A 12,568-nucleotide genomic window follows, 5' to 3' on the forward strand; every position below is an offset into this window, starting at 1 on the left:
TTAGACAACATTTCATGCACTGTTAAATATATTTAGGAAAGTTGCAAGTGAAAATCTATGTCTCTGACTGAGTTTGCATTACTGCTTATTTTGACCTCTGCTGGCTGAGTAAAGCTCATTTTCAACGTCCAATACAGAATGTGATAAAACCAGATCCAGCTACTAAAAAGCATTTTTTTTTGTTTTAGACAACATTTCATGCACTGTTAAACATGTTAAAGCAAGTTGCAAGTGAAAATCTATGTCTATGACTGAGTTTGCATTACTGCTTATTTTGACCTCTGCTGGCTCTGAAAAGCTCATTTTCAACGTTCAATTCAGAATGTGATAAAACCAGATCCAGCCACTAAAATGCATCATTCTTTTTGTTTTAGACAACATTTCATGCACTGTTAAACATGTTAAAGCAAGTTGCAAGTGAAAATCTATGTCTATGACTGAGTTTGCATTACTGCTTATTTTGACCTCTGCTGGCTGAGTAAAGCTCATTTTCAACGTCCAATACAGATTGTGATAAAACCAGATCCAGCTACTAAAATGCATCATTCTTTTTGTTTTAGACAACATTTCATGCACTGTTAAACATGTTAAAGCAAGTTGCAAGTGAAAATCCATGTCTATGACTGAGTTTGCATTACTGCTTATTTTGACCTTTGCTGGCTCTGAAAACCTCATTTTCAACGTTCAATTCAGAATGTGATAAAACCAGATCCAGCCACTAAAATGCATCATTCTTTTTGTTTTAGACAACATATCATGCACTGTTAAACATGTTAAAGCAAGTTGCAAGTGAAAATCTATGTCTATGACTGAGTTTGCATTACTGCTTATTTTGACCTCTGCTGGCTCTGAAAAGCTCATTTTCAACGTTCAATTCAGAATGTGATAAAACCAGTTCCAGCCACTAAAAAGCATTTTCTTTTTGTTTTAGACAACATTTCATGCACCGTTAAACATGTTAAAGCAAGTTGCAAGTGAAAATCTATGTCTCTGACTGAGTTTGCATTACTGCTTATTTTGACCTCTGCTGGCTCTGAAAAGCTCATTTTCAACGTTCAATTCAGAATGTGATAAAACCAGATCCAGCCACTAAAAAGCATTTTCTTTTGTTTTAGACAACATTTCATGCACTGTTAAATATGTTTAAGAAAGTTGCAAGTGAAAATCTATGTCTCTGACTGAGTTTGCATTACTGCTTATTTTGACCTCTGCTGGCTCTGAAAAGCTCATTTTCAACGTTCAATTCAGAATGTGATAAAACCAGATCCAGCCACTAAAAAGCATTTTCTTTTTGTTTTAGACAACATTTCATGCACTGTTAAATATATTTAGGAAAGTTGCAAGTGAAAATCTGTCTCTGACTGAGTTTGCATTACTGCTTATTTTGACCTCTGCTGGCTGAGTAAAGCTCATTTTCAACGTCCAATACAGAATGTGATAAAACCAGATCCAGCTACTAAAAAGCATTTTTTTTTTTTTGTTTTAGACAACATATCATGCACTGTTAAACATGTTAAAGCAAGTTGCAAGTGAAAATCTATGTCTATGACTGAGTTTGGATTACTGCTTATTTTGACCTCTGCTGGCTGAGTAAAGCTCATTTTCAACGTCCAATACAGATTGTGATAAAACCAGATCCAGCTACTAAAATGCATCATTCTTTTTGTTTTAGACAACATTTCATGCACTGTTAAACATGTTAAAGCAAGTTGCAAGTGAAAATATATGTCTATGACTGAGTTTGCATTACTGCTTATTTTGACCTTTGCTGGCTCTGAAAACCTCATTTTCAACGTTCAATTCAGAATGTGATAAAACCAGATCCAGCCACTAAAATGCATCATTCTTTTTGTTTTAGACAACATTTCATGCAGTGTTAAACATGTTAAAGCAAGTTGCAAGTGAAAATCTATGTCTATGACTGAGTATGCATTACTGCTTATTTTGACCTTTGCTGGCTCTGAAAAGCTCATTTTCAACGTTCAATTCAGAATGTGATAAAACCAGTTCCAGCCACTAAAAAGCATTTTCTTTTTGTTTTAGACAACATATCATGCACTGTTAAACATGTTAAAGCAAGTTGCAAGTGAAAATCTATGTCTATGACTGAGTTTGCATTACTGCTTATTTTGACCTCTGCTGGCTCTGAAAAGCTAATTTTCAACGTTCAATTCAGAATGTGATAAAACCAGATCCAGCCACTAAAATGCGTCATTCTTTTTGTTTTAGACAACATTTCATGCACTGTTAAACATGTTAAAGCAAGTTGCAAGTGAAAATCTATGTCTATGACTGAGTTTGCATTACTGCTTATTTTGACCTCTGCTGGCTCTGAAAAGCTCATTTTCAACGTTCAATTCAGAATGTGATAAAACCAGTTCCAGCCACTAAAATGCATTTTCTTTTTGTTTTAGACAACATTTCATGCACTGTTAAATATGTTTAAGAAAGTTGCAAGTGAAAATCTATGTCTCTGACTGAGTTTGCATTACTGCTTATTTTGACCTCTGCTGGCTCTGAAAAGCTCATTTTCAACGTTCAATTCAGAATGTGATAAAACCAGATCCAGCCACTAAAATGCATCATTCTTTTTGTTTTAGACAACATTTCATGCACTGTTAAACATGTTAAAGCAAGTTGCAAGTGAAAATCTATGTCTATGACTGAGTTTGCATTACTGCTTATTTTGACCTCTGCTGGCTCTGAAAACCTCATTTTCAACGTTCAATTCAGAATGTGATAAAACCAGTTCCAGCCACTAAAAAGCATTTTCTTTTTGTTTTAGACAACATATCATGCACTGTTAAACATGTTAAAGCAAGTTGCAAGTGAAAATCTATGTCTCTGACTGAGTTTGCATTACTGCTTATTTTGACCTCTGCTGGCTGAGTAAAGCTCATTTTCAACGTCCAATACAGATTGTGATAAAACCAGATCCAGCTACTAAAATGCATCATTCTTTTTGTTTTAGACAACATATCATGCACTGTTAAACATGTTAAAGCAAGTTGCAAGTGAAAATCTATGTCTATGACTGAGTTTGCATTACTGCTTATTTTGACCGCTGCTGGCTCTGAAAAGCTCATTTTCAACGTTCAATTCAGAATGTGATAAAACCAGTTCCAGCCACTAAAAAGCATTTTCTTTTTGTTTTAGACAACATTTCATGCACTGTTAAATATGTTTAAGAAAGTTGCAAGTGAAAATCTATGTCTCTGACTGAGTTTGCATTACTGCTTATTTTGACCTCTGCTGGCTCTGAAAAGCTCATTTTCAACGTTCAATTCAGAATGTGATAAAACCAGATCCAGCCACTAAAATGCATCATTCTTTTTGTTTTAGATAACATTTCATGCACTGTTAAACATGTTAAAGCAAGTTGCAAGTGAAAATCTATGTCTCTCACTGAGTTTGCATTACTGCTTATTTTGACCTCTGCTGGCTCTGAAAAGCTCATTTTCAACGTCCAATACAGAATGTGATAAAACCAGATCCAGCTACTAAAAAGCATTTTCTTTTTGTTTTAGACAACATTTCATGCACTGTTAAACATGTTAAAGCAAGTTGCAAGTGAAAATCTATGTCTCTGACTAAGTTTGCATTACTGCTTATTTTGACCTCTGCTGGCTCTGAAAAGCTCATTTTCAACGTTCAATTCAGAATGTGATAAAACCAGATCCAGCCACTAAAAAGCATTTTCTTTTTGTTTTAGACAACATTTCATGCACTGTTAAATATATTTAGGAAAGTTGCAAGTGAAAATCTATGTCTCTGACTTAGTTTGCATTACTGCTTATTTTGACCTCTGCATGCTGAGTAAAGCTCATTTTCAACGTCCAATACAGAATGTGATAAAACCAGATCCAGCTACTAAAATGCATCATTCTGTTTGTTTTAGACAACATTTCATGCACTGTTAAACATGTTAAAGCAAGTTGCAAGTGAAAATATATGTCTATGACTGAGTTTGCATTACTGCTTATTTTGACCTCTGCTGGCTCTGAAAAGCTCATTTTCAACGTTCAATTCAGAATGTGATAAAACCAGATCCAGCCACTAAAATGCATCATTTTTTTTGTTTTAGACAACATTTCATGCACTGTTAAACATGTTAAAGCAAGTTGCAAGTGAAAATCTATGTCTCTGACTGAGTTTGCATTACTGCTTATTTTGACCTCTGCTGGCTCTGAAAAGCTCATTTTCAACGTTCAATTCAGAATGTGATAAAACCAGTTTCAGCCACTAAAAAGCATTTTCTTTTTGTTTTAGACAACATTTCATGCACTGTTAAACATGTTAAAGCAAGTTGCAAGTGAAAATCTATGTCTATGACTGAGTTTGCATTACTGCTTATTTTGACCTCTGCTGGCTCTGAAAAGCTCATTTTCAACAATGAATTCAGAATGTGATAAAACCAGTTCCAGCCACTAAAAAGCATTTTATTTTTGTTTTAGACAACATTTCATGCACTGTTAAACATGTTAAAGCAAGTTGCAAGTGAAAATCTATGTCTCTGACTGAGTTTGCATTACTGCTTATTTTGACCTTTGCTGGCTCTGAAAACCTCATTTTCAACGTTCAATTCAGAATGTGATAAAACCAGATCCAGCCACTAAAATGCATCATTATTTTTGTTTTAGACAACATATCATGCACTGTTAAACATGTTAAAGCAAGTTGCAAGTGAAAATTTATGTCTCTGACTGAGTTTGCATTACTGCTTATTTTGACCTCTGCTGGCTCTGAAAAGCTCATTTTCAACGTTCAATTCAGAATGTGATAAAACCAGTTCCAGCCACTAAAAAGCAATTTCTTTTTGTTTTAGACAACATTTCATGCACTGTTAAATATGTTTAAGAAAGTTGCAAGTGAAAATCTATGTCTCTGACTGAGTTTGCATTACTGCTTATTTTGACCTCTGCTGGCTCTGAAAAGCTCATTTTCAACGTTCAATTCAGAATGTGATAAAACCAGATCCAGCCACTAAACTGCATCATTCTTTTTGTTTTAGACAACATTTCATGCACTGTTAAACATGTTAAAGCAAGTTGCAAGTGAAAATCTATGTCTATGACTGGGTTTGCATTACTGCTTATTTTGACCTCTGCTGGCTCTGAAAAGCTCATTTTCAACGTTCAATTCAGAATGTGATAAAACCAGATCCAGCCACTAAAAAGCATTTTCTTTTTGTTTTAGACAACATTTCATGCACTGTTAAACATGTTAAAGCAAGTTGCAAGTAAAAATCTATGTCTATGACTGAGTTTGCATTACTGCTTATTTTGACCTCTGCTGGCTCTGAAAAGCTCATTTTCAACGTTCAATTCAGAATGTGATAAAACCAGTTCCAGCCACTAAAATGCATTTTCTTTTTGTTTTAGACAACATTTCATGCACTGTTAAATATGTTTAAGAAAGTTGCAAGTGAAAATCTATCCCAGCCGGCACACGACCGACCTTCAACGTTGAAATATGGTTGAAATAAGGTCAGATGTGTTTTGAACGTTGAAATAATGTTGATAGAACGTTTAATGTTGAACGGTTGAAAAACAGCCTGCATATGACAAGGCTTCAACGTTGAAATGTGGTTGAAAATAGGTCAGTAGTTGCTTTAATGTTGAAACAATGTTGAATGATAAATGGTTGAAAAAAGTTACAGAAATCCTTGTACAAATCAAAGTTGACATTTTTTTATCATGATCTGTATGTTGAATTAACGTCATGGCTTCACCCAATATTCAACATGTTTGGTTACCATGGTATCAGAGGACTCGGCGCACGCGGCCACGCGCAGCGCTTCACTTCACTTAATTACGACACCTGACCTGCAGTGCAGCAGAATTCAGAGGTAAGCGTGTTTTTAGATGCCTTAATGTTTTATTTACCCCCCGATTTTGTTTTACACACAGTGTATCTTAAATGTGACTTGGTGTAGTGTTTCGAATTTTGAAGCATTTAAAACTTTCCAGTTTGTTTTTAGTCTTGTTTGCGCTCCGGTGACGCAGCTAACCTCGAGGTAATGTCACATGTTTAACGTTAGTCTAAATGAGCGTTTTTATGGCAAATTCAAAGCGATAAACTCCAAACGCAGTTTAAAGTTACTGAGCAACGTTATAAAACAATATCCTTTTTATACGCTGTATTATTAGTGTTATTATTACAAAGTGAACTGCTGTCGTTTCACTGTTGTTGTTGTTTTTGCTTTTAGACATGTAACTTACTCCAGAGACGCACTAACTTGCACAGCATTGAATGGAAAAGGCTTTGTCCATGTAAGTTTACTTTACCTTTAACTAAGCTATCTGTTAAATCTTCTTGGTGCTTTGGTTGGTGATATTCTCTTTCTAATCTGTTTGTTTATTGATTGTTAGGCTATGTTGTGATATTATACTGTTATATTGATATTATTATTGTGAAATGATGTTGTGATGTTATACTATGTGACAGTATTGGGGAACAAATATGTATTTAGTGAGAAATTAATGCTTAAATTACACTTTGTATAGTAGCAGATAAAAGGTGTAATGGGTTTTAACTTTCTGAGTTTTCTGGAAGGTCCAGTTGAGGGGCATCAAGAACACGCAGATAGCCTATCTGTGTCAGCCTGGACAGACTGCAGTTCTGCTACTCCACGCCAAGGCTTTTGTATGGATGTCTTGACTGCTACTGTGTTCTCTAAAGGTATTACTGGAGCAAAACAACAGCACCTGTTACAGTGAAATTTGTATTCAAAAAAATAGTGATACATGTGTAACAGGTCCAGTACATTTGATGTCATTGAGAAGTTGTTTTTATTAAATGTCATTAAAACAAATAAATAAACATGCTATTTAAATAAATCTAAATATTAAAGATATTAAGATGACAAATGAAATGCATCATCTGTCTTGCGAAAAGGGTCTACTTAAGAATTCTGGTGTTTTCCAACTGAAAGGGATAGTTCACCCAAGAATGAAAATTTACTCACATTTTACTCCCCAAATGGTTTAAAACCATTATGAGTTTATTTTGTTGAACACAAAAGAGGCTATTCTGAAAAAAAAAACTAAAAACCTGTAAACATTGACCTCCATAGTAGAAAAAAATACTATAGAAGTCAATGGTTAAATAGATTTGCAGCTTTCTTCAAAATATCTTTTGTGTTCAATGTGGTCAGTAAATGACGACAGAATACAAATTTTGAACTATCCCTTTTATTCTCTGTCCTACATGCAGACTTTTGCAGAAGTGCTACTCCTTCTAGAGTTTTTCTCAACCATGTCTAAAAAGCTTTAAACAGCTTTTACAGTACATGTAATGGTTTACAACAACTTATAATTATTAGATGTGTTGAATGTTTCATGATTCTTTACTGCAGCCTTGGTTAAAAAAAAAAAAAAAGCAATTTTTTCGAGAATCTGAAATTTGAATTCTAGAATTGCTGGCACCAGTAGTGGCGAAGGGCTTCCTGACGACATCACACCTAATTCTTCACTTCTCTTAGTTAGGAATATTCAGATGGATGAGTCAAAATTATTGAGTGTGGCGATATTATTGGACAAATTTGGATTCAATAAAAAATAAATATTTGAATTTCACTTTGTATAATAGCTAATACCAACTTAATTGTAACCTCGTATTTCATTTATTGCAGGTTTTCTGGAAGCTCTATTTGAGGGCATCAAGGACATAGTGATGGCCTAAACCAGTGTCAGCCTAGACAGACAGACATCTATTGCAGTTCTGCTACACAAGACCAAACTCTCTGCTTTTGTATGGATGTCTGACTAGTACGGTGTTCTCTAAAGGTATAACTGGAGCAAAACAATAGCATCCGTTACAGTGAAATTTGTGTTCATAAAAGATAGTAATATGTGTAACAGGTCCAGTACATTTGTCATAAAGGTTAAATCACAGTAAGTACTGTAAAAATAACTTGTTTGCTTTTGCCACAACAGGTCATGGTGTGTGCATACTGCTCGTAGTAAACACACACGCTGATCTGATGCGGGAGAGATATACGCAAACACGTTTGTATTTACTGTTTTGTTTTGCCTCACTAAAGTGTTGTTGGAGCTTGGTATGTTCACAGTTGAAATCACTGAAGTCACATGGAACGTTTTGACAATGTGTTTTGTACCTTATCTTGACAATAACCATCTTGGGACCATTGCTGTCTGTAGAGGATGAGGAGCATTTAATCTAAAATATTTTAGTTTGTGTTCTGAAGATTAACAGGTCTCTGGGATGACACAAGTAATTAATAACAGAACCTATATGAACACTTAATGTGACATGTAATAATGAAATAGTGGTCCTACATTCACAAATGTGAGCCATTATTATAAGACCCATGTGAACATGCAATTTTTATGATACTAATAATAATAATGGAATAACAAATTGCTTTTAGTGTTGTGTTTGTGAGAGAGAATCTAACCATATATTCTACACATTTTCTTGATGATTTACTGAAATATTTGTCTATGTTCCACTGTCACAGGTGCTCAGTTTTGCTGCAGTAATGCTAAACACAATAGATGTACTTTATACAAAAAGAAAAAAAAAAACTAAATATTTAGCATGCAGACCTGCAAAGTGAAGGAGTAATGTCAGGTTTAGATTATAGCATGAGTTTTCACTATTGTGAAAGTGAAGCCATTCATTCACAATGAATTGGAATAGCAAACCTCATTATTGATTTTGTAGGAAACTCACCTGGTGTTTGAGAAATAAATATGTATTTAAGTGCTAGACTGATATAGATGTTTTAGTGTTTTACACTTGATTCTTTGTCCCCAGTGCCATCTTTTACCTCAAGTGTTTCTCTCAACCTATAAAACCTCAAACAGATGTAATGTATTTCACTTGTGATTCTTAGTTGTGAGTGATGTTTTTTATTTTATTTTTTTACTGCATCCACTTTAAAAATGGGTATTTTGTAAACTTTGTAAACAGAATTGAAGCGTAGTTTAGTTACTTAATTTAATTTAGTTAGTATCTGTCTTTCTGAAGACGGTAACACTTTACAATAAGGTTGTATTAGTAAGTGTTAATGTATTTACTAACATGAATAAAGAACAATGAAGCATCTTTCATATAAAGAAAGTACAGTTCATGTCAGCTCAGTGCATTAATGTTAACAAGCATACATTTTGATTTTAATAGCATCGGGACATATTTCAATTAATTAAATGATTAATAAATGCTGTACAAGTATTTGTTCTTTGTTCATGTTAGTAAACATTAACTTTAATTCATGAAACCTAATTAAAAAGTGACTATTTAATTGTATGCCTTTTTTCTGTATTTGAGTGTACAGCATGTATAGTAATCTGCATGGTTTTAATGAACTATGTATGCTGTAAATGTTGCTGTATATTTAGAATAATTGAAATAATGAGGTGTGTATTAAATAAATTGATACACAGACTAAGTTGTGTATTTGTGTCGTGTATTTTTTATTAGTAAAAATTTGTTTGCTATATTTATGGACTTTGCGTTGTATGTAATTTCTATTTAACTTCCGTTGAAATGTATGACGGTGAAACAACGTCACGGTATCAACGTTGATCCAATTTGCAAAATCGAAAGGTAATTCAACGTTGATCCAACGTCTACAAAACGACCACAATTCACCCATGAAGAAGGTAAGAGGTGAAACAACGTTGTGATTTCAACGGTGAATCACCGGTGGTGGTCCGACGGTGAAACAACGTCACAATATAAACGTTGATCCAATTTGCAAAATCGAAAGGTAATTCAACGTTGATCCAACCATAGACCTGACGTTGATTCAACGTTGAATCACCGTTGAAATGCCGGCTGGGATGTCTCTGACTGAGTTTGCATTACTGCTTATTTTGACCTCTGCTGGCTGAGTAAAGCTCATTTTCAACGTCCAATACAGATTGTGATAAAACCAGATCCAGCTACTAAGATGCATCATTCTTTTTGTTTTAGACAACATTTCATGCACTGTTAAACATGTTAAAGCAAGTTGCAAGTGAAAATATATGTCTATGACTGAGTTTGCATTACTGCTTATTTTGACCTTTGCTGGCTCTGAAAAGCTCATTTTCAACGTTCAATTCAGAATGTGATAAAACCAGATCCAGCCACTAAAATGCATCATTCTTTTTGTTTTAGACAACATTTCATGCACTGTTAAACATGTTAAAGCAAGTTGCAAGTGAAAATCTATGTCTATGACTGAGTTTGCATTACTGCTTATTTTGACCTCTGCTGGCTCTGAAAAGCTCATTTTCAACGTTCAATTCAGAATGTGATAAAACCAGTTCCAGCCACTAAAAAGCATTTTCTTTTTGTTTTAGACAACATATCATGCACTGTTAAACATGTTAAAGCAAGTTGCAAGTGAAAATCTATGTCTCTGACTGAGTTTGCATTACTGCTTATTTTGACCTCTGCTGGCTGAGTAAAGCTCATTTTCAACGTCCAATACAGATTGTGATAAAACCAGATCCAGCTACTAAAATGCATCATTCTTTTTGTTTTAGACAACATTTCATGCACTGTTAAACATGTTAAAGCAAGTTGCAAGTGAAAATCCATGTCTATGACTGAGTTTGCATTACTGCTTATTTTGACCTTTGCTGGCTCTGAAAACCTCATTTTCAACGTTCAATTCAGAATGTGATAAAACCAGATCCAGCCACTAAAATGCATCATTCTTTTTGTTTTAGACAACATATCATGCACTGTTAAACATGTTAAAGCAAGTTGCAAGTGAAAATCTATGTCTATGACTGAGTTTGCATTACTGCTTATTTTGACCTCTGCTGGCTCTGAAAAGCTCATTTTCAACGTTCAATTCAGAATGTGATAAAACCAGTTCCAGCCACTAAAAAGCATTTTCTTTTTGTTTTAGACAACATTTCATGCACCGTTAAACATGTTAAAGCAAGTTGCAAGTGAAAATCTATGTCTCTGACTGAGTTTGCATTACTGCTTATTTTGACCTCTGCTGGCTCTGAAAAGCTCATTTTCAACGTTCAATTCAGAATGTGATAAAACCAGATCCAGCCACTAAAAAGCATTTTCTTTTTGTTTTAGACAACATTTCATGCACTGTTAAATATGTTTAAGAAAGTTGCAAGTGAAAATCTATGTCTATGACTGAGTTTGGATTACTGCTTATTTTGACCTCTGCTGGCTGAGTAAAGCTCATTTTCAACGTCCAATACAGATTGTGATAAAACCAGATCCAGCTACTAAAATGCATCATTCTTTTTGTTTTAGACAACATTTCATGCACTGTTAAACATGTTAAAGCAAGTTGCAAGTGAAAATATATGTCTATGACTGAGTTTGCATTACTGCTTATTTTGACCTTTGCTGGCTCTGAAAACCTCATTTTCAACGTTCAATTCAGAATGTGATAAAACCAGCTCCAGCCACTAAAATGCATCATTCTTTTTGTTTTAGACAACATTTCATGCAGTGTTAAACATGTTAAAGCAAGTTGCAAGTGAAAATCTATGTCTATGACTGAGTATGCATTACTGCTTATTTTGACCTTTGCTGGCTCTGAAAAGCTCATTTTCAACGTTCAATTCAGAATGTGATAAAACCAGTTCCAGCCACTAAAAAGCATTTTCTTTTTGTTTTAGACAACATATCATGCACTGTTAAACATGTTAAAGCAAGTTGCAAGTGAAAATCTATGTCTATGACTGAGTTTGCATTACTGCTTATTTTGACCTCTGCTGGCTCTGAAAAGCTAATTTTCAACGTTCAATTCAGGATGTGATAAAACCAGATCCAGCCACTAAAATGCGTCATTCTTTTTGTTTTAGACAACATTTCATGCACTGTTAAACATGTTAAAGCAAGTTGCAAGTGAAAATCTATGTCTATGACTGAGTTTGCATTACTGCTTATTTTGACCTCTGCTGGCTCTGAAAAGCTCATTTTCAACGTTCAATTCAGAATGTGATAAAACCAGTTCCAGCCACTAAAATGCATTTTCTTTTTGTTTTAGACAACATTTCATGCACTGTTAAATATGTTTAAGAAAGTTGCAAGTGAAAATCTATGTCTCTGACTGAGTTTGCATTACTGCTTATTTTGACCTCTGCTGGCTCTGAAAAGCTCATTTTCAACGTTCAATTCAGAATGTGATAAAACCAGATCCAGCCACTAAAATGCATCATTCTTTTTGTTTTAGACAACATTTCATGCACTGTTAAACATGTTAAAGCAAGTTGCAAGTGAAAATCTATGTCTATGACTGAGTTTGCATTACTGCTTATTTTGACCTCTGCTGGCTCTGAAAAGCTCATTTTCAACGTTCAATTCAGAATGTGATAAAACCAGTTCCAGCCACTAAAAAGCATTTTCTTTTTGTTTTAGACAACATTTCATGCACTGTTAAACATGTTAAAGCAAGTTGCAAGTGAAAATCTATGTCTCTGACTGAGTTTGCATTACTGCTTATTTTGACCTCTGCTGGCTCTGAAAACCTCATTTTCAACGTTCAATTCAGAATGTGATAAAACCAGATCCAGCAACTAAAAAGCATTTTCTTTTTGTTTTAGACAACATTTCATGCACTGTTAAACATGTT

The 12,568-nt window shown here is 34.3% G+C and overlaps 1 long non-coding RNA gene across 1 annotated transcript; it reads left to right on the forward strand.

Moving 5' to 3' along the window:
• Window positions 1–5,773: 5,773 nt before the first annotated feature.
• LOC147841334 (uncharacterized) lies at window positions 5,774–9,415 on the forward strand. Its single transcript, XR_015503978.1, has 4 exons — window positions 5,774–5,848; window positions 6,209–6,272; window positions 6,556–6,681; window positions 7,634–9,415. It is a non-coding gene; the product is annotated as an uncharacterized LOC147841334 (long non-coding RNA).
• The last annotated feature ends 3,153 nt before the right edge of the window (window positions 9,416–12,568 follow it).

The sequence above is a fragment of the Danio rerio genome, chromosome 12 (assembly GCF_052040795.2).
Source record: "Danio rerio strain M-AB ecotype USA chromosome 12, GRCz13ab, whole genome shotgun sequence".
Taxonomy (NCBI): Eukaryota; Metazoa; Chordata; class Actinopteri; order Cypriniformes; family Danionidae; genus Danio; species Danio rerio.